Source organism: Ambystoma mexicanum, chromosome 2p (assembly GCF_040938575.1).
Source record: "Ambystoma mexicanum isolate Mex_15411 chromosome 2p, UKY_AmexF1_1, whole genome shotgun sequence".
Lineage (NCBI taxonomy): Eukaryota > Metazoa > Chordata > Amphibia > Caudata > Ambystomatidae > Ambystoma > Ambystoma mexicanum.
In genome coordinates, this window is record NC_090923.1 from 660,613,828 (window position 1) to 660,633,708 (window position 19,881).

Genomic DNA, 19,881 nt, shown 5'->3' on the forward strand with positions numbered 1-19,881 from the left:
AAGGATGAATGTATATGTATATTTTATATATGTTTTTTGACTGCTTAACTTTGTTCATTTATGCTTAGTGTGTTAATAAAGGCCTACCAAATAATTGTATTTTCATATGCTCACTGACTAGATTGAATTATTGATGTTTTTCTGTGTGGACTCATTTAGCCCTAGACAGCCTTAACTGCTCATACACACTACATTGATTGGGTTTTGGCTAACCTCACAGTGTCTTCCCCGTTTACCATAAATAGGGTGGCCCCATAAAAGCTTCTCCTCACAGCAACAAAGCTAATCACCTCCTTGCCCACAAATTGAAAAAGCTGCACTCTCGGAACACCATCCTAGGTCTTCAGGACGCCCAGGGAATGCTGCGCTACGCCAACCCAGAGAAAATAGACATCATGACGGCGCACCACAGAACAACCATGTCGGGCTCCCCCACGGCAGCAGATGCTCATGCAAAATACCTAGCTGGGATACAGCCGCGTGACCCACATCCTCACCTGGCAGCTCTAGAAGCTCCTATCTCGACTGAAGAAGTGAGCGAGGTCATAGCTAAACTGAAAAACTCGTCTCCAGGGCCGGATGGGCTCACAGCTCCATTCTACAAAAAGTTTTCATACATACTCTCCCCCCACCAGGCCGCCCTCTTCAATTCCTTCCTCTCATCGGGAACAACCACCCCCTCAATGGAAGAGTCGCTGACAGTGCTGCTTCTTAAAACAGGTAGGGACCGGAACCTATGTGCCTCGTACAGACCCATCACGCTCCTGAACTACAATGCCAAAATCTTCGCCAAAATCTTAGCAAATAGGCTGGCTCCTTTACTACCGGATATCATACACCCGGACCAAACAGGGTTCATCACCGGCCGTTGCACTCATGACAATATCAGAAGAACCATAAATGTTATCCAATCAGCCAGCAGGAAGGGTCGGGAGCTGATGGTTCTCTCGCTCGATGCTCACAAAGCTTTTGACAGGCTAGATTGGGGCTACATACACAATACATTAAGGCACTTTGGCTTCGGTCCCAATTTCATAAAATGGACTCTAGCTAACTATCAGCATCCAGATCCGACACAATCCACATTTCAAGAGGCACAAGGCAAGGTTGTCCCCTCTCTCCATTGATCTTCGCCCTATCTATGGAGCCGTTTGCAGGCAGAGTGCGGCAAAACACCGCAATCCAAGGCCTACCTATCAAAGCCCAAACATACAAAGTTGCCCTATACGCCGATGATGTACTCTTAACATTAACTAAGCCCAGGGAATCCATAAAAGCTCTATGGTCTGAATTGAAAGAATTTGGGGAAGCTTCAGGGTTCAAGGTGAACCTGTCCAAATCATCGGCTCTGGGCATCAACCTACCTCGGTCGATGATCACGGACATTGCAAAGGAATATCTCATTCCCTGGTCTGAAAAGCACCCATCATACCTAGGGGTCCAACTACCAGGGGCTCCCAACAAACTATACAAAGCCAATTCCCCCCCCCCTGTTCAAAGAATTTAAAAGCGATCTTGCATGCTGGCAGAAACAAGAAGTCTCCTGGTTCAGAAGAATAACCGCTCTGAAAATGAACCTCATTCCAAGACTGCTCTATCACTGCTCAGCCCTGCCAACCGCTATCCCGAAGCAAGCGATACAGAAACTTCAATGGGAGGGAAAACAGCCTCGGATCCCTAGGAATATCATGCTGCGGGGTCGAGCCGTAGGGGGACTGGGAGCCCCCGACGTGGCCAGAGATATCCTAGCCGCCCAGCTCTCTTATGCATTCGCCTGGCCACAAACCACCCCGAAACCCCGCTGGCTGGAGGAAGCCTGGAGCCCAGTCCCGATCACCTCACTACCACATTTAAAATGCTCCAGAGATTACCCGGACAACGGGCCGCTCTCAGCAACCGTAAACACGATGGCAACGCGACGATGGGGAATCCGCAGCTCTACGGGTCCGCTCACCCCGGTCTGGGGGAACCCGGAGTTCTCACTGGGTGCCAAGCCCAAGGAATTCCAGAAATGGAGGGAGGACTGGAGAAAGTTCGCGACTTCTTTGAGGAGGGCAATCCTCTGGACTTCGAGGCCTGCAAGGCGAAATTCAAGGTTCCTGAAAACGAGAGGTTCAGATACACCCAACTCAGACATTGGCTATCAAACAGGAGCATGAAAAACCTGGGAAACAGACCTAACAGCCCTAGAACAGACCCTCACATCACCTTCCCCCAAGGGTAAGATCTCAATCCTCTACAAGATCCTAGATAGGACCGACCCGTCCCACAAGGAAACATACATGCTCAAATGGGAGAGAGACATTGGCAGACCCATTGAGCCGGTGGAATGGGACCAGATTTGGACTAGAGCAAATAGAAGCTCGAAATGTGTTTCCAACAAGGAGGGGGCATTCAAAGTATGCTATAGGTGGTACCAGACCCCAGAATCCCTCAACAAATGCAACCCGGCGATTCCACCAACGTGCTGGAGAGGGTGCCCGGACAATGGCACACTATACCATCTGTTCTGGACGTGTCCCAAGTCGTTGCAGTTTTGGAAAGCAGTGTTAGAACAAATCAACTCGATCACGGGATTGGCAATCCCCTGGGACCCAGGGATCGTACTGCTCGGATCAAGCGGCAAGGGCCAATTCCCCCGATCAGGCCACAGGGCAGAACTCTGCTCCCATCTACTGACCGCGGCCAAGATTTCAGTGGCAAGACTCTGGAAAAACCCAGAAGGCCCGTCGGTCCAAATGTGGTAGACCAAGTGTTGGGACATAATAGCGGCGGGGAAATAAATCACTGCCCTGAGGTTTGGGAACAGAGACAAATTCTACCACACTTGGTCGCCCTTCCTGGATTACGCTCAGTCATACCCAGGCCTGGCCCGACAGCCTCCCTCCCTACGCTGGATGGGCAAATGTGACTGAAATAATCATGGAGTAATCGGGGCCACCCAGCTGGAGTGGTCTGCCCATGTCAGCAAAATAAAGCAAATACAGAGAAAGTCTGGATCTAAAGAGCAGCCGCCCCCCTGCCCCACAGCGGGATCCTGAAGTATGCTCTACCTCTGGGAGCTCCGAGTCCGATGATGGGCCTTGAGAGACTTACTCACTCCCACCGAACTTTGACCACCACATGCAGCTAAACATTCCTCACTGACCAACTGTTTTGTTTATATTTTGTGTTTGTTTCTTAATTTGCACTCTCAAGCGAGGCTTCACAGATTGTATTACCTTAATTGCACATGACATAATGCAGTCCTTGCTTGTGTAAAACGAATAAAAATATGTTTAAAAAAAAAAAAAGCCTCCCCTGAGTGGCTGACTTTAGAAATCCATCTTAGCACACACCAAAAGAGTGGATGAGCCATTTATTGTGTCACTACCCTATTGTACTTTATTGGTAGCAGACCAAATGTGCTAGTGCAGCACAAAAAGCTACTGCTGCTCCACTTACCCCTTCATCATTACCACACACATTGCATCAGCACCAACTCTTCTCATGATGGACAGACTGCCAATCCATTTACCTTGCGCTTGTCTGCAGCTACAATCAGAAATCAGAGTTCAGAGGTGTTGAAGGGGCATACTAGCTAGAGTCAAGAAAATAGAGAGGTGAAAGACAGTTGTAGGCTGGGGGACTGATAAGGCAGGAACCAAGAGGGAGGTAAGTGGACAAAGTATGGAGTACATGTGAAAAGAAGAGGTGCTCAAAGATAGAGTGTGGTATTATGGTAATTCGGGTAAGGTTGGGGTATCTGAAAGCCTGAGGCGGGGAGTAATGAATACCATTGTATTTTCGCATTGGGAGGGCGGAAAGATGCTCTTTCAAGTTTGGGAAAATGACAGTATGCCGAGATTACACCAAGCATATAGCTTGAAAGAAAGGTATCTAGAGTCAGTTTTCAAGTGGCAATCTCTAGGCATAAAATGTTACCCGGCGCCTGGCATGAGGCCCACTTCTTGTGCTGTGTGCATGTGGAGATTCATTACTGGTCAAGACTGAATGATCACTCAACAATGCCTAGTGGTGAGTGCACATTTTGAGTCTGGAAAGTACTATAGGCCGCAGAGAGTGCGTCTACAAAGGTTGCTTCTGAGCTCGCTCCGGCAGCACATATACTAAAACTGGAACCATACAGAGAAGATTAGCATGGCCCCTGCGCAAGGATGACGGGCAAATACGTGAAGCGTTCCATAAAAAAAAAAAAAAAAAAAAATAAAAAAATTAAAAAAAACCAAACGTTGCTTCTAATAGCCTACGGCAGGTGTCCATTGAGAAACTGAAAGGTTGTGGATGAGGTACCTGTCTGCAGGGGTCTCTGTAGGGGCCGAAAGAAGTACAATTCTACAAAAGGTACAGAGAGACACGTGCCTGAAGTTTGTATCTGGAGAAGGTATGGAGCAGTCCAAAGTTGAAAAGAGAGGGTTTAAGAGGATAGCAAAGGAAATAGAAAGGCATGATCGCCTGAAGGTTTGTGTACACGGTCCATGGCTGGAATGACATCAGCAGGCTACAGAGTAGCTGAAAGCCGGGTGGGGAGTTGCTGGGGCGAGGAGTAGCCAGGGCAGTGAAACAGGGTTTCCTGAAGGGTTGCAAGATATCTGCAATCTGTGGGTGAGTGGCTGGATGGACTGCAGAGGAGCTGGGACCTTGGCGTGATGTTTTAGCGGTGCTACAGAAGGACTAAACGTTTGGGGCAAATCATGCTATCCAATTGGCCTCATTGTGTCACTCCCATGATGAAAGAATTGTCCAATTTATATCCTGTTTACGGTGATCTTGCCTGGCCCATCTTCCCAAGCTGTTTCAGCCCTGGGTGAAATCACTGTCTAGCAGTTAGAAAACGTCAGTCTGGGACTAGGCACTTCTTCAAAGCAATAGAAGAAAGCATGCTGAAGTTGTGACCTGAAAATAGCAGGTCCCTAAATTGACATGAGTATAGGTTATGGGAATCATTATAGTGTACAAAGTGGTGTTCATGTAAAATAACAAACGTTTGGAAATGTTGAGTTACTTTGCTAGATTATGCCATGAGGCACCCATGCATATTTGTGTCAGTTTGACCAACTGGAACTTGAACCAGCATTGCGTTTCATTAAGCAGTATTATAGTCCAAGCTATATTAAACTACCCTACATTGTCTACCTCACATTACACTACAGTAGGCCATGATATTTTTACCACTCTATATCTCGTCATGCCATATTAGGCGATGGGATTTCGGTCCTGGGTGAAGATATCTTTTTATTTTTTTTAAGTCTAAAAAGATCTATTCAGAGAGGCCCTCCAGAGCGGTCTTTCTAAATCAATCTGTCACGTCCCTGCCACACACAAGTGCCTGGGTTGGCAGGAGTGGCCAGATGATGGAGGTCATGGGAGTGAGAGGGAAGTGTATTTTGGTGTGTGCAAGTGAGTGTCTGTATGTGTGTGTCAGAAGAGGGGGAATATTTGTGACGGAGAAGGGAGGGGCATTGGGAAAATGGTGGTGTGCTTCCGTGTCTGTGTGAGTGGTGGGGGTTGGGTGGAAATGTGTTGGCTGGGGAAGGGAAGCGGCAGGACAAGAATGGGGTGGTTCGGGGGTGAACCCCTCCTCCCGCTGATTTTTAACAAATTCCACCACCGCCGCAGAGTATTGAGGTGGGGGTGGGATCGCCTTCCTGGCAAAGTCTGGGCAAACTCATGTTGAACTGCAAAAATGACCATGCGCTGACTTTGCACTGCAAAAATCCACTTTGCACGGTTCCATGAATCAGGGTTTGTGTCGGCAGTGCAAAGTCCCTTTGAACTGGGCAAATATTCCATGAATCGGGCCCATAGGAAAGAGCGTTAGAGTGAAAGAGGGCCACAGAAAGGCGAGACTTGAGCAAGAACACCGCAAAGTGAACTTTATAAGTAAACGCATTGCGGCAAGGCCAAAGACTGGCAAGAGGTGTGTGGTACGTTATGGCATAGCCAAGAGGCTAACTATCAGAAGCCAGAGCAGTGTAAATACTACACATAAAGCCAAGAGGCCATTGAAAAGAAACAAAGGGAACGTGACTCTGTACACAGGGACAAGTCTATAAGAACATGTGTGGGCCGACGTGCCTAGGGAACCTGGTTGCACGACCTGTGATGGGTGGACCGTGTGGTCTGGCAACTGCGCCTAAACCAGTGAGCCCTTAACTGTGAGAACCAAAGACATTGCAAAATAAACTAAGGAGAAGCACTGCAAGTGAACTGATGAGGCAATCCAGAAAGTGGGTCAAGCTGACTGAGTTGTGCTGGGGGCGCTATTAGCGCCAGAAATGCCTATTCCGCCGGCGCATTTGCCTCCAGCTCTGAAGAAATAGTCAACGATCAAGAAGTCCAGAGCCCCATAGAAAATATAGAAGATGCGGAGGATTTGAGACCAGTACAGGAAAAGAAGGAGAAGGAACCACTTGAGGAAATCAACAAGATCCCCGCTTTTGAATTTAAAACCTTAGAAGATAAACGATTGGCTTTAAAAAGAGTGATAAACCAGGTAGGTTCCCCAGTTGGTGAACAAAAATCTTTAACCCTAAAAGTCTCCTACGCTAAAATATCAGAAAGCAAGGGTTCCAGTTCGCAAGATCGGAGAAGAGGATCAACATTGAAGACCCCACAATCGCATTAGAAACGACACTATTCATAGATGATGGTCTAATCTTGAACAGAAGAAATGTACTTAAACACATACCTAAATTGAGAGAAATATCTCCCAGATTGAATTTTCAAGTGAAGAGCACCTGGATAAAGTTGTTGTACACCTACAAAGTAAGCACGTTAAACAGACCATCTTGGAGGAAAACAATCATTTCCCTCCATTAGGGTTTGTTCAGTCAGAAACGGAATTAAGGAAAGAACTATGTTAGAGACATGAACACCAAGAAGGAATCTATGAGGAATGACCTAAGAGATGTGGTGACGGCTAACAGGGTTCAAGAAATGACAAAATCAGTAACGATCGGCCACTTCAGGGAGGAGGTTAAACGCATCAACCGAATCACTGTGGAAAACCCAAAAGTCATAAATACAGAAGTTGCAGTCGTAAAAGGCTGTGGGGCAAGACCAAAAAGAAATGATGATAGGAAACATTCTTGGTCATGGCTATCACAAGCCCTCATCCTAGATAAAAAGCACTATAACTATCTGCTACGTCGGGTGATAAGCAGCTGGAACACTAGAGGATTTGCAAGCCTGCTTTCAGAGGAGGCACTGGATGGGATGATTATGACGTAATTTGCCTCCAGGAAACTTGGTTGAGAACCACACCGGTGTTGGACGGATTCACTGCTTACTTAAACCCAGCAGTGAAAGGAACCATGGGAAGCAACACAACATTCTACAATTTAAGAATGGTTTAATTCTTTCGGCGGCTACCAGCCCCCTAGGGAAGAACTGTATCATAATTTTTAAAAAAACACAATTGAAACACTGAAGACAATGAACTTGAACGCCTATGTACAGGTGTTGCAAATCCGGATAAAGGGGTCAAGAGTGAGCTGCTCTGACTGATTGATTTTGTTCAACATATACTGGGACTCTAAAGGAATCGAAGACTCTGTATTTATAAATGAAATCATGGACCAGATTGACATCTTGATTACATTCTTGGAAGACCCATTGATCATGATTTGTGGTGACCTCAATATGACGATCAACGAAAAAAATCTGAACTCATGTACCAAGGAAAACAAACCTCTGCATGATTCGGAAAATAAGGCATGCAATGGGAAACTAAAAAGTTTGTGATTTACATCAGCTAAATGGTCAACAAGAGGAGACCTTCCAGCCCATCCGACATGGGGATGTAAGGTCACAAGTAAAGTCCTCGACTACTTCTTCGTTTCAGATAGCCTCCATCCCAGTGTATCTAAGTTGGAGGTACTGCTGACAGTAGGAGTAGGCAGCAATCACAAATTGGTAAAACGTACTTGTAGGGCAAGGTTTACCTGGCCAAAGGCTACTTACTCAACCCTCATTCAAGCAAGACAAGATCGTAATCGGCTTGTGATGAATGCTGCAAAAATCTCTACTCTAACACACCGTTTTAAGCAACATATTAGAACAAAGGAAAGAAATGAGGGTGACCTGGTAGAGTACCCCAAATTGCTGATATTCGTGGAAAAGAGAAAGTTTGGATTGAAGCCCCACTTCTTGCACAAACATTTTTACAATGCAGAATTAGTGGACGAAAGAAAACTACTAAAAGCAGATTTAAAAATACTACTAAAAAGGACAAGGTATCCTGTGTGGGCCTAATCAAACTCAGTAAGCAGAGTTACAAGAACTGGGTTAGGGTTGAACATAAAATGATACAAGAATACGAAGAGCTAATGCTCCAAAAAATCCTTAGCAAAAAGATGGGAGAAATATGCAAACTGTTAATACAGTCAACACGCCAAGAGCTGCTCTGCAAGCAAATGCAGTGCAAGAAGCAGTATGGAGAGAGCACTTCACCAACTTCTTTCAAACAATAAGACCAACTCACCTAATAAGAGACAAAACTTCAGGAGCCCCTTGGACATTCCAAGCTACTGAATAGGATATTCTTGTGATGATAAAGAGAGCCAGTATCTCCAAGGCTCGTGGCCCTGACGGACTAACCAACACTCCCCTAAAGGAAGAACCAGAACTATTATCGAGATTACTGGCAATATTGTTCTCGCAAATCAAGAAAATCAGGAAAGTCCCGAGCTCATGGAAAATGTCCATCGTTGTCCCAATTTAAAAAGAAAAAGGTGATAGATCAGAGCCGGGAATCTACAGACCCATTGCCCTATTTGACGTAGTTGGCAAAATATTCACCAGGCTGATCTTGAATGGCCTAGAAACATGGTCGTGAGAAACAGAACACTTCGATCTATGGCAATCCGGATTTGTAAAAGGGATGGGCACCACATTAAATGTTTTCCTGATCAACCTCCTGGAGAAAAGAGCAACCAAGATAAGGAGAAAATATACCTGGCCTTCATTGATCTGTCACAGGCCTTTGACTCCATCAAAATACCTTTGTTTTGGGCTAAACTGGAAAGGTGGGGGTGCTCAAGTGACATCTTGTAAACAATGGAAGCTCTACATTCAGAAACATCGATGAAAGTAAGGCTGGACCAAGGAGGGGAACTATCATCAATCATCCACACATCAAGATGGTTGAAACAAGGTAGTCCCCTGTCTGCAGCAGTGTTTAATCTCTTTACTTTTGAATTTGCCTGACCATTTGTCAGACGCAAGAAGGTTCCCCTCCCAATCTCGAAGGAGTGCCTCTGGACCACTTACTGTACGCTGATGATTTGGTGCTAATCGACCAAAATCCAGTTGGTCTGCAATGACAACTAAATGCACTACATTCATACATAGGGAAAAATGGCCTAAGGGTAATTGTTGAAAAATCAAAAATAATGATCCTGCAGCCTGCCAAAGGAAGAAAGTCAAACAAGTCATCATGGTTCATGGGTAAAGATAGACTTTCGAGAGTCCATTTTTTTACGTACTCTTGGAAGGATACACCGAGAGAAATCATGCTGAGAAATAAAGCTAAAATATTGGCACTGCAAGGAAGAATTCTACAAAGGAAGTATGGTAAATGTTCTATCGTCCCGATTATCACTTTACATAAAATGAAGGTCTGAAGGTTGTCGAGATTCTAACGTACGGGGCTGAAGACTCCCTTTCTTTTCCAATTGAAAATTGGCCAATACTGGAGAGTCTATTTTGGAAGAAGATCCTACTCCTCCCGACCTGTGTACCAATACAGGTGATACGGCAAGAACTTGGTGTGATTTCCCTCCTGGATATGGTCAACTGGAAAACCCTATCATTTTATAGGAAATGCAGACTGGAGATCCCAGCAAGAGGGTTTGCCTTGGTGAAAAGAGCTCTCTCTAGTGAACTTGATCCTTGTTTATGCGAGTGGCAGAAAATTTGCAATAAACTCTTAGAAGATCTCGACTCTTCTGAGGGGCAACTGATAACTAGCCCCACGTTGGTGAAAACCAAGTTGTGGAAACATGACTGGATAAAATCACAGGAGCAAGCAAGTAAATTTAACTATACGCGCACAGTACCCTGCCTCATAGAGCTTTCAACACCCTGCCCAAATACTTGATAAGATGCCCAAACACCTTCTACAGAGCCCAGTATTTGACATTTCGATTTAACCTATATCCAACAATGGAAGTCTTCTCTGCAAGGAGCAAAGTGGTCGAAACAGACAACTGTTGTAGATTTTGCAAGCTGAAATTAGCAAAATAAACCCTCAAGCATGTGATGGTCCAGTGTAAAGCGTTCAGAACTACTAGAAACCAATTTCTGGGATCTTTCTTCTAAGACCCGAGATCATTGACCCTGGAAGAATGGTGGACACACTTTATGCAGGGGTGGGTGAACGGATTTCACTGATAATTGCATTAGTCAACTTCTTAAACAGAGTATTTGAATCAATTAAAATGGTTGTATAGAGACTGATGACAGGACAGAATAAAGAAATGTGACCATTAACCATCAATGTGCTTTATCAGAACAACTTGCCCATGATGTTGATGCTTATGTTGTTTTTCTTTTCTTGTTCCTTTTGTAAATGTTTAACATGTGGTGGTGAAAGACTTAATAAAGTCAAAGCACCTTAAAAACAAAAAATAAAAAAATGGGGCCATACTCGGGATTGAGCGGATCCTTAAATGCAGCGGTAATAGTGTTACCGCCACATTTAAGGGCTACCACCCAACCCATGATCAGGCCCAGTGACTGTTAAGACCACCTTCTCTGCCTTTTCCCAAAAAGTAAATGATAATTGAACAGTGTTGCCCATTCTGATGGCCCTTTCACCAAAGTCTACATTCTGTTGGGCAGGGCGAGCTTTTCAAAGTGTACCAATACAGCTGGTCAATCACTTAATGACAAGCACTCCTCCAGCAAACAGTTAAGAGTCGACCAAAAGACCTGGTACCAACAGGGGTAAGTCAAGCGTTGACAGAATGTTTCTTTACAGTATAATTTCTGGCAGTCAGCTTCACAAACTTGTTCTTGGAGTTAAAACCACATGCCCGACATAGCGATCAAGATCATCAGCTGCTAAAAACATACTGGGCATTTACTTCAGTGTCTGAATCCCCCACGGGATCTAATCAAATTACCAAGTGGCATTTATGTAAATAAGAGTTCTAAATATGTTTTTGCATTGTAAACACAACTGAGATTTCTATTCTCAGTCTTTATTCAGCCTCTATAAGTGAGCAGGGATCCATTGTGACTGGTTGGTAGATCTTCGACAATTCATGTTTGACTTGTTTGTATTCACGTGATTACCTTTGAGTGTTACATTAGTCCTGACCTCTCACAGAAAGCACACCATTGTCCTAGAATCTCTGATAGCTGATGAAGTCCTGAGCAAGACCATGTTTGACAGATTAGCATGGTTGCCATTTCTTATTTTGTTTTACAATTTGATGTATTTTCAATTACACCACTTGTCTTTTTGTTCTGATCCCACGTTTTAATGTTTTTTTGTAATCATGAAGATTTAAAATTAAAATACAATGATTTGACTACAAGGAGAGCATAGGAGTAATTTGTGCTCCCACGTAAAATAGTGATGACACTTGCCTCAAAAATAATTGGTGGCCGTTTACCACATAAAAAAATTAAGTGAAGCTCAGGGGAATATAATTTCAACAAGAGTATGGATGAGGATATACCAAAAAAAATCAAGACTGTTCCTGCCTTTTCCCCTCTAACCTTGATCACCTTGGTCCATGTCCTACAAAGTGCACCGTTAGGAGTCGAAATTCTTTTTTTTTTTTTTTTTTTTACTACGAGCAAAAAGCAGCTCCTGGGTATCAGGCATCACCTGTTAGGCAGGAGCTACCTGTGGGTATCCAGGAGTCGGTCCACAGCACACAGCAAATCTAACATGACCGCAAGATGCAATCTCTAACTTTGTGAACATTACATACTATAAAATATGCTTTAAATGTCCCTTAGGCATGTCCTTTATTCTCCTTTAAACAGATTCCCAAACCTACACAGTTAAGATCACATAGCGATGTTTATATGGCACCAATTGCCTGAGGAGTCAAAAAAATCTCCTAATAGCTGTTTGTTTCAAGCTAACCAGGGTCCGCTTGGCTAGAACCAGGAGCTAAATTGCTCCCAGCTCCTAGCAATTTTGAACCCTGCACCGTCAATATTATTTCCTTCTAATCATATCCATCTTATTGCAGCAGAGTACTGTATCCTCTCATTGTAAACAAAACATAAAGTTGAGTCTGATACCCCTCTTTCCATTACCCCAGTGTTCTGAAGTGACCCACAATTATAAATTAGACAGAAAACATACGAATTTTGTTCCTATCTAAAGTCATGAACCCACTGCACATCCAGTACACAGAAAATATCAATTTTATTATTATCACATGTTGTATAACATTAAAAGAGGCGGGGGCGTGGCTTGGCGGCCATGCGAGCGTGAGCTAGTCTTCAAGAGCTCCCGCTCGATCCGGAGATAGATCCTGGAAAAGGCCATAAAGTGAAGGAAAACGACAGAGGAAGAGCTAGGGAAGGCATCGGAACGCCCAGAGAACACGCAGGAGAAAGTCCGAGGCGAATCGGGACCGAGAAGGCTGAAAACGGAGAGTGCGAGATACGCGACTCCGCCACGCAAAATGGCGGACGCGCCTCGCTGAGTTAGCCGCTCGCCACCGAGAAGAAGGCGGGCGCGGGAGGAAGAAAAACAGGACCCTGGGGCGCCGCCGGCGGACAGCCAGCCTAGCGAAGACCACCGAGCCGCCCGGGGGAAGGGAGGAGATCGAGAGAAGCGCCGCAGCGCTGTGCCGAGACAGACGGAGGAGGCGCGGACGCCCACGGACCGCAGCACAAGCCGTGGCAGAGTGGGAAAGGACCAGGCGGCAGCAGCGGCGCCGGAGGACTGGAGGGTGCGCCCCCCCCGATAGACAGCAAAGGGGGGCTGGAGGTGAGGACGTGGAGAGCACCAGCCGGGAGCGCCCTGGAGGACTGGCAGCTGCGGGGGACGGAACACCGCAGAAGGAGGCCAGAGGACGCACCGTAACGCCGTGCTAGGACAGGCACACAGGAGCGCGAGTGCCCAAGGCCCCCCGACAGCAGGCACGGGTGGCGGAGCCCGAACGAAGACTGGTAGTCGGGCGCTGAGAGCCCCGGCCGGGGTAAGGAAAGGAGACCCCGAGACCCCCGAGGCCAGAGGACGAAGGGGATGAACGGAGTGTCTGACCCCGACCTGGGGACCGGAACACTCACTTGAAGAGGAGGGTGATGCGTCTGTGACGGGCCCCTGCGGGAGGCCAGTTCCCACCGACATATGCTGGGGCGGACAGCGACAGACGGCAGAGCCACACCAGAGAGGTGGGCCGAACGCCCGCCCTGGGGGGTCACAGGGCATACGTAAGAGGATACAGCCCACTCAAACAGCTTTGACAGAGACCCTAGAAGAGCCACGAGTCACACAACTGGCGGGGGCCTACCGGCGGGCCTACTCCCACATACACCCGCACGGAAGAAACAGCCAGGGGTACACCACCCCACGGAAGACGGGGTGAAGCTAACCGCACGAGAGGAGGACCATAATACAGACCCCGGCCCAAGGCTACTACCACGAAACTGCATGAGCAGGACCCGCGCACTGGCACACAGCAATCGGAACCAACATGCCAGACAAACCAAGAGGTGGTAGGGGGAGGCAGACGGTCATGGAGTCATTTGCCCGCAAGAATGAGGATCAGCAGCCCGAGGCGGCTGAAATGGACACGGTAACGTCACATGTGGCGCATGGAGAGATCAAACAGGTGGAAGGGAGCATCCTGGACGCCATAGAAGCACTAAAGACTTCGATAGAAGGCAAGCTAGATGCAGTGATTGTAGACGTGGGGCTCCTTCGGCAGGACACGAGAAACCTGGCAGAGAGAGTGACAACGGTAGAACAACAGGTACAGAGCAATACAACGGACATGACCGCCTCCCAAACTCAAATGTCAGAGGCACTGGAACGCATCAGAACGCTAGAACGCAGAGCCGAAGACGCGGAAAGCAGGGCTAGACGCAACAATGTACGCATAGTGGGGCTGCCGGAGGGGGAGGAAGGCAGAGATCCCACGGACTACATCGAGAACTTACTAATCCAAGCGGTGGGTGCCGGGACCCTGTCCCAGGGTTTCGTTGTGGAAAGGGCACATAGGGCATTAACAAAGAGACCACGCCCGGGGGCACCACCGAGGCCTATGATCGCAAAGATCATGAACTTTAAAGACAGGGAAAAAATCCTGGCGTTCGAGAGACGGAGGAGTCATAACCCGGAATGGAGCCAGGATAACCATCTACCCCGACTACACGGCGCTAGTGCAAAGGCAAAGAGCTCAGTTCTGGCCGACCAAAGACCGCCTTCGAGCAGCGGGCGTGAAGTTCATGCTGCTGTACCCGGCAAAACTCAAAGTGCTACATAACGGAAGGACACAGATCTTTGAGACCACAGCGGACGCCCAACTGTGGATGGACCAACAGGGGTTCCCGCAGCCGGAAGAGGGGAACAGACGGAACAGGGAAGCCCCCCGACGAGACAGAGAAGGAGATTGAAGATGGAATGCAAGACCCAGGCGCCCGGTAGATCAGGGCGAGACAAAAATCTGAGGAACACTGCAGCGAACTGCAGGTTGCTACACCACTTCACTGCAACTAACTTAAAGACACAGGGATACTCCCAATGGAAAAGTGAAGGAGCAGGATAACCAACAGCTCACGAGTTCAAGGCCTAAACCAAGAATAAACTGGGAGCACAAGACTTCCGGAACTGGACCGCCAAGACCCACAGTAGGAACCCCAAGCAGAGACAATGTTTATAGTGCCAGTTCTAAGGCACTACGCCGCGACAAGTAAGCCTGAGGAAAGGAAGGCGACACCTGGAGAGCGGTGGGGCCCGAGCAGGGGGAGGGAGGCTGGGCGTTTGTTAGTGTTGTTTTTAGTTACAGTTGTTAGGAGGTTAAGTTTGTGGGGTGAAGGCACTAGGGAAAAAGGACATGACAGACTGAGAAACCACGGCGGAGGCACGGAAGGCGGACACGCGAGGCGGACCCCGGGCGCCAGGGGTCAGCGAAGCGTACTGAAGGAAAACACCAGGAAAAAACGGATCCAAGAACCGCAAGAGCAGCTACACCCCTGGGAAACGCGGAAGATGGAGGATGTGGGAACCGCACAAAGTACCACGGGAGAGATGCGGGACGAGGACCCCCGGAAAGAGACATGTCAAAAGGACATGAAAGTGAACGGGCCCATGGGACGGAGAGGGCCACTAACACCTGCCCCACAAGAACCGAGATGACCTAAACATCGTCACATGGAATGTTAGAGGGCTGAATGCATACGTCAAGAGGCTGAGGGTCTACACCTGGTTAAACAAAACGAAAGCTCACGTTGCAATGCTACAAGAGACGCACCTGACGGTCGGAAAACAAACCAAGGTGGCCAAAAAATGGGGAGGTCAGATGTACAGCTCATCGTACTCTAATTATGCAAGGGGGGTGATGACCTGGATCGCCCCGAGCACCCCATTCCAGCTCATCAACCAGGAAAAGGACGCTGAGGGTAGGGTCCTGATCGTCCACGGAATGCTGGAGAACCGGGAGGTGTGCCTGGTGAACACCTATGCCCCCAATCATGACGCAACAGCCTTCTTTGAGTCACTCACGCCCCGGCTGGCCCCGTACAGGAACGCTACGATCATCTGGGCTGGAGACCACAATTGCACACTGGACCCCCGACTAGACAGGTCGGACGATAAGCACAGACGACCAGCGCCACCAGCACGGAGGTTGCGGAAGATACTGGACCAGCTGGAACTGGAGGACATCTGGAGGAAGGTACATGAGGGGGAAAGGGGATACACACACTACAGTGCTCCGCATGGGACATTCACGCGGATTGATTACCTTTTCACGGGAAGGGAAACATTAGGTGAATTCTCTGGGGCACACATACATGCACGAACCCTGTCTGATCACGCCCCCTTGAGAGTCACATGGGCACATACACACAGAGGGGCCCCCACGCCCACATGGAAACTAAGGGCAGAAGCACTGCTGGACGGGGAATTCCAGGAACATATCCAAAGCACGATAGAAGACTACTTTGAGCATAACTCGGGTAGTGTGGACAGCATGGTGACGATCTGGGAGGCCCTTAAGGTTGTGGTCAGAGGTGCGGCAATGGGGAAGACGGGAGGACTCAGGAGGGAAACCCTGACCCAACTGGACGCGTTAGAAAGAAAGATTGAGAGGGCCGAGAAATGGGCGGGGGAGAACGGAGGAGATCAGGATGACCTCACCACCCTGCGGCAACAGTGCATGGAGACTTGGGAAAGACTGGGGCGCCTAGATTACGGGAAGTACATACAGAGGCTGCATGCAGAGGGGGATAAGCCCGGCAGGCTCCTGGCCTGGCTAACCAAACAGGAGGCCAAGCGGGAACCAATTAATGCAATCCAGAATAGTCAAGGGGAGGAGGTAAGGTCCCAGGAAGGTATAAACGAGGTGTTCTCGCAATTTTACGAGAAACTGTACACAAAAGTCCAAGAGGGGGAGGAGGGGGACCTAGAGGACGCCTTCGCGGAAATCAGGCTCCCGCAACTCACCGAGGAACAGGCCCAAATGCTGGATGCTCCCCTCACAGTGGAGGAACTGGCGGAAGTAATCACCCAACTGCCGACAGGGAAGACCCCGGGGCCAGACGGGCTACCGGGGGAATTCTATAAGAAGTACAGAGACAGTTTAGCCCCTAGATTGCTGGAAACACTGGAGGAGGCATATGAGACGGGGAGGCTCCCGAATAGCATGTCGGAATCCATTATAGTGCCGATACTTAAACCAGGGAAACCACCCCTCGAGTGTGGGTCCTATAGACCAATTTCCCTGATAAACCAGGACTCCAAGATCCTGACAGCGGCATTAGCTAACCGGCTCAAGAGAGTGCTACCCACCCTGATCCACACTGATCAGACAGGGTATGTACCTGAACGAAACACGACGTGGAATCTCCGGAGACTCCATTACGTCATTGATAGGACTAACCAAGCAGACGGGGAGTGCGCAGTAGCTTCCCTAGATGCGATTAAAGCATTTGATTCGGTGAGCTGGGACTGGCTTTTGGGAGCACTCGCCCACTTTGGGATAGGGCAGGGGTTCCTTCAATGGATAAAGTTGCTCTACAAAGACCCGAGAGCAAGGGTCAAGACGGGTAGTCTCCGGGGAATGGAGCATAGGGCGAGGTACGAAACAAGGGTGCCCGCTGTCACCAATGTTATATATCCTAGCTTTGGAGCCATTCGCGGTCTTCCTAAGAACGGATTATATGGACACGGGCATAGCAATTGACGGGGTGACACACCAGATATCGATTTACGCAGACGACATACTGCTCTACGTCCAGGACCCACGCACCCACTTACGAGATTTACTCGAGGCACTAGGAGCATTCGGTGGACTATTGGGAATCACTGTCAACAGGGAGAAATCCTCACTGTTCCCCCTGGCGGGCCTGCGAAAAGTACCACCAGATCAACTGCCGCACCTGGGCCTCACATGGTCCCCGACCACCTTTAGATACCTGGGGGTGGACATTCACCACGATACCGCGGACACACACATAGCCAACACGCAGGCGGCCCTGAATAAAATTGAGCACGCTATGCAGTTCTGGAAGACCCTACCACTGGGGATGATAGGCCGAGCGGCATTATTGAAGATGACGGTCCTGCCCCGGCTCCTATATTACTTTACCAATATCCCTTATAACATCCCGGGAGCTTTCTTTAAACGCCTGCACAACCTGGTGAGGACCTTCCTGTGGGGAGGGGGGAGAAACAGGGTAGCACTGACTACATTACAGAGGAGCCACGAGTGGGGGGGCATCAAACTCCCGGACTTTTTGCATTACTACCTAGCGGCACAACTCCAATTTGTGGTGAGATGGCTGGGGGAGGACACCTCCATCGACGCAATTCTCCTCCGACCAGCACTCAGGCAATATTACCTGAGGGAACTCCTCTGGATGCCAGCTGCCCAGGCTAGGTCTCTTCCTAGCATGGCCCAGCTAGGCCGAACGCTATGGGAGAGAGCCTGGAAAACGCAAGGCATGCAGGACCCCTGCTCAAGACAGATCCCCTTGGCGGGTCTGGTAGATACCCGCATAACAAGCCTGGCCACGTACAGGACACAATGGGAGGACAAGGGGGTAGCCCAAATAGGGGACCTGTGGCAAGAAGGACAGTGGGTCGGATTCCAGTCCTTAGTGGAGGAGCAAGAGGTGCACAAGGGCCAGTTCATCCTGTATAACAGCTTAGTACAAGCAATGAAGAAGAGGTGGGGAACCATGCCAGAGGCGGAGGCAGAGAATACTGGGGGAGCGCTGGATCCCTGGTATGACATTTCTGAAGGAGGACACACGGTGTCCAGGCTCTATGAGCAACTACTGGGTACCACTAATAGGAAGACACTGAACGTGCGAGCAAAATGGGAAGAGGAGCTCCAGCAGCCCTTCCAAGAAGGAGAATGGAATAGAACCCTCCAATACACTAAAAAAGTTTCTAGGAATGCCAGGTTCAGGCAGCTGCAAATCTACATAGTCCACAGAGCATACCTAACTCCCAAAAGAATGATGAAGATAAGAAAAGGACAAACTTCCAGCTGCCCACGCTGCCGGGAAGAACAAGCGGACATGGTGCACATGTTCTGGTCGTGCCCCAAAATAACAGAGTTCTGGAATATGGTGAAGAGTAAGGCGAGGACGGCAGGAATCCATATGCAGGCATGGTCACCTAGGTCTTATATACTGGGCCTGTTCCCGAGGGGGGACAGGCAGATGGCACACGTGGCAAAAATGAAAGACCTGATGACAATACTGGCGAAGCGCCGCATAGCAATGGCATGGAACACGAGTGAAGGACCCTCGGCAGAGGGCTGGTGGGCAGATCTACAAAAATGGGCGATAGCGGAAACGACCGTCTGGATGAGAGCCACACAGAGGGGAGAAGGCAATAGCGGAGCCAGAATACTGGCGTGGAACACCCTGGTACGGGACCTGTTCGGAGACGGGGCGGGAAACAACAGGAGTGACTCAGATGACTCGGAAGGAGGACAGGCTGGCCCGACTGGGCCCTACGCCCGGGGGCAGAACACAGACCAAAGGGAACTCAGTGAGTGGGGAGGAGGCGGCCTGGCCGGGGCCGGAGCAAATAATGGATAATACAGATGCAACTCCAAGGTGCCAACACATATGTTCACGGACTGGGAGAGGCCACTCCCAGAGGAGAGTGAGGGGTGGCCGGGATGACGGTTTCTCTGTCATGAACCTAATAACTTTGGCGAGTGGCCCATGGCAATAATGGACCACGGACATAAGTAATTGCCTTCAAGGGGAGGGGGGGGGAACGGGGGGAGTTGGGGATGCATTTTTCTCTTTGTTGTAAAACCAATAAAAAAAGAAATTAAAAAAAAAAAAAAAAACATTAAAAGAGGCACTGAATGCCACGTACATGGTATTACACATTTCATAACAAATCACCACGAATTCAAAAAACTCTAAAAAAGTCAAAATACATCAAATACCAATAAGACAAGAAAAAGGCGGGGGGAAAAAAAGGGAAGGAGGGAAACACCACAAAGATGATGTATTATTTTAACCCCTTTGTTTGCATGAAAAAAAAAACCACAATTGATTCACTTGGGTATATTAGATAGCAGTCGACATGTTTCGGCCATTAATTTATTCCAGGCACTATCCCTAGTGTCTTTACATCTTTCATTTCTTAGGCCATCTTCAGGACAGAATTTCTTTAACGCAAGTCGAAACCGACTCAATACCCCAACAGTA

The 19,881-nt window shown here is 48.4% G+C and overlaps 1 protein-coding gene and 1 non-coding gene across 5 annotated transcripts in view; one reads left to right on the forward strand and one right to left on the reverse strand.

Moving 5' to 3' along the window:
- SARS2 (seryl-tRNA synthetase 2, mitochondrial) overlaps positions 1–19,881 on the reverse strand; it is a 474,855-nt gene that overhangs the window by 423,120 nt on the left and 31,854 nt on the right. The gene's annotated exons all lie outside the window — the stretch shown is intronic.
- Positions 4,086–4,192, forward strand: LOC138568562 (U6 spliceosomal RNA). Its single transcript, XR_011302892.1, has one exon. It is a non-coding gene; the product is annotated as a U6 spliceosomal RNA (small nuclear RNA).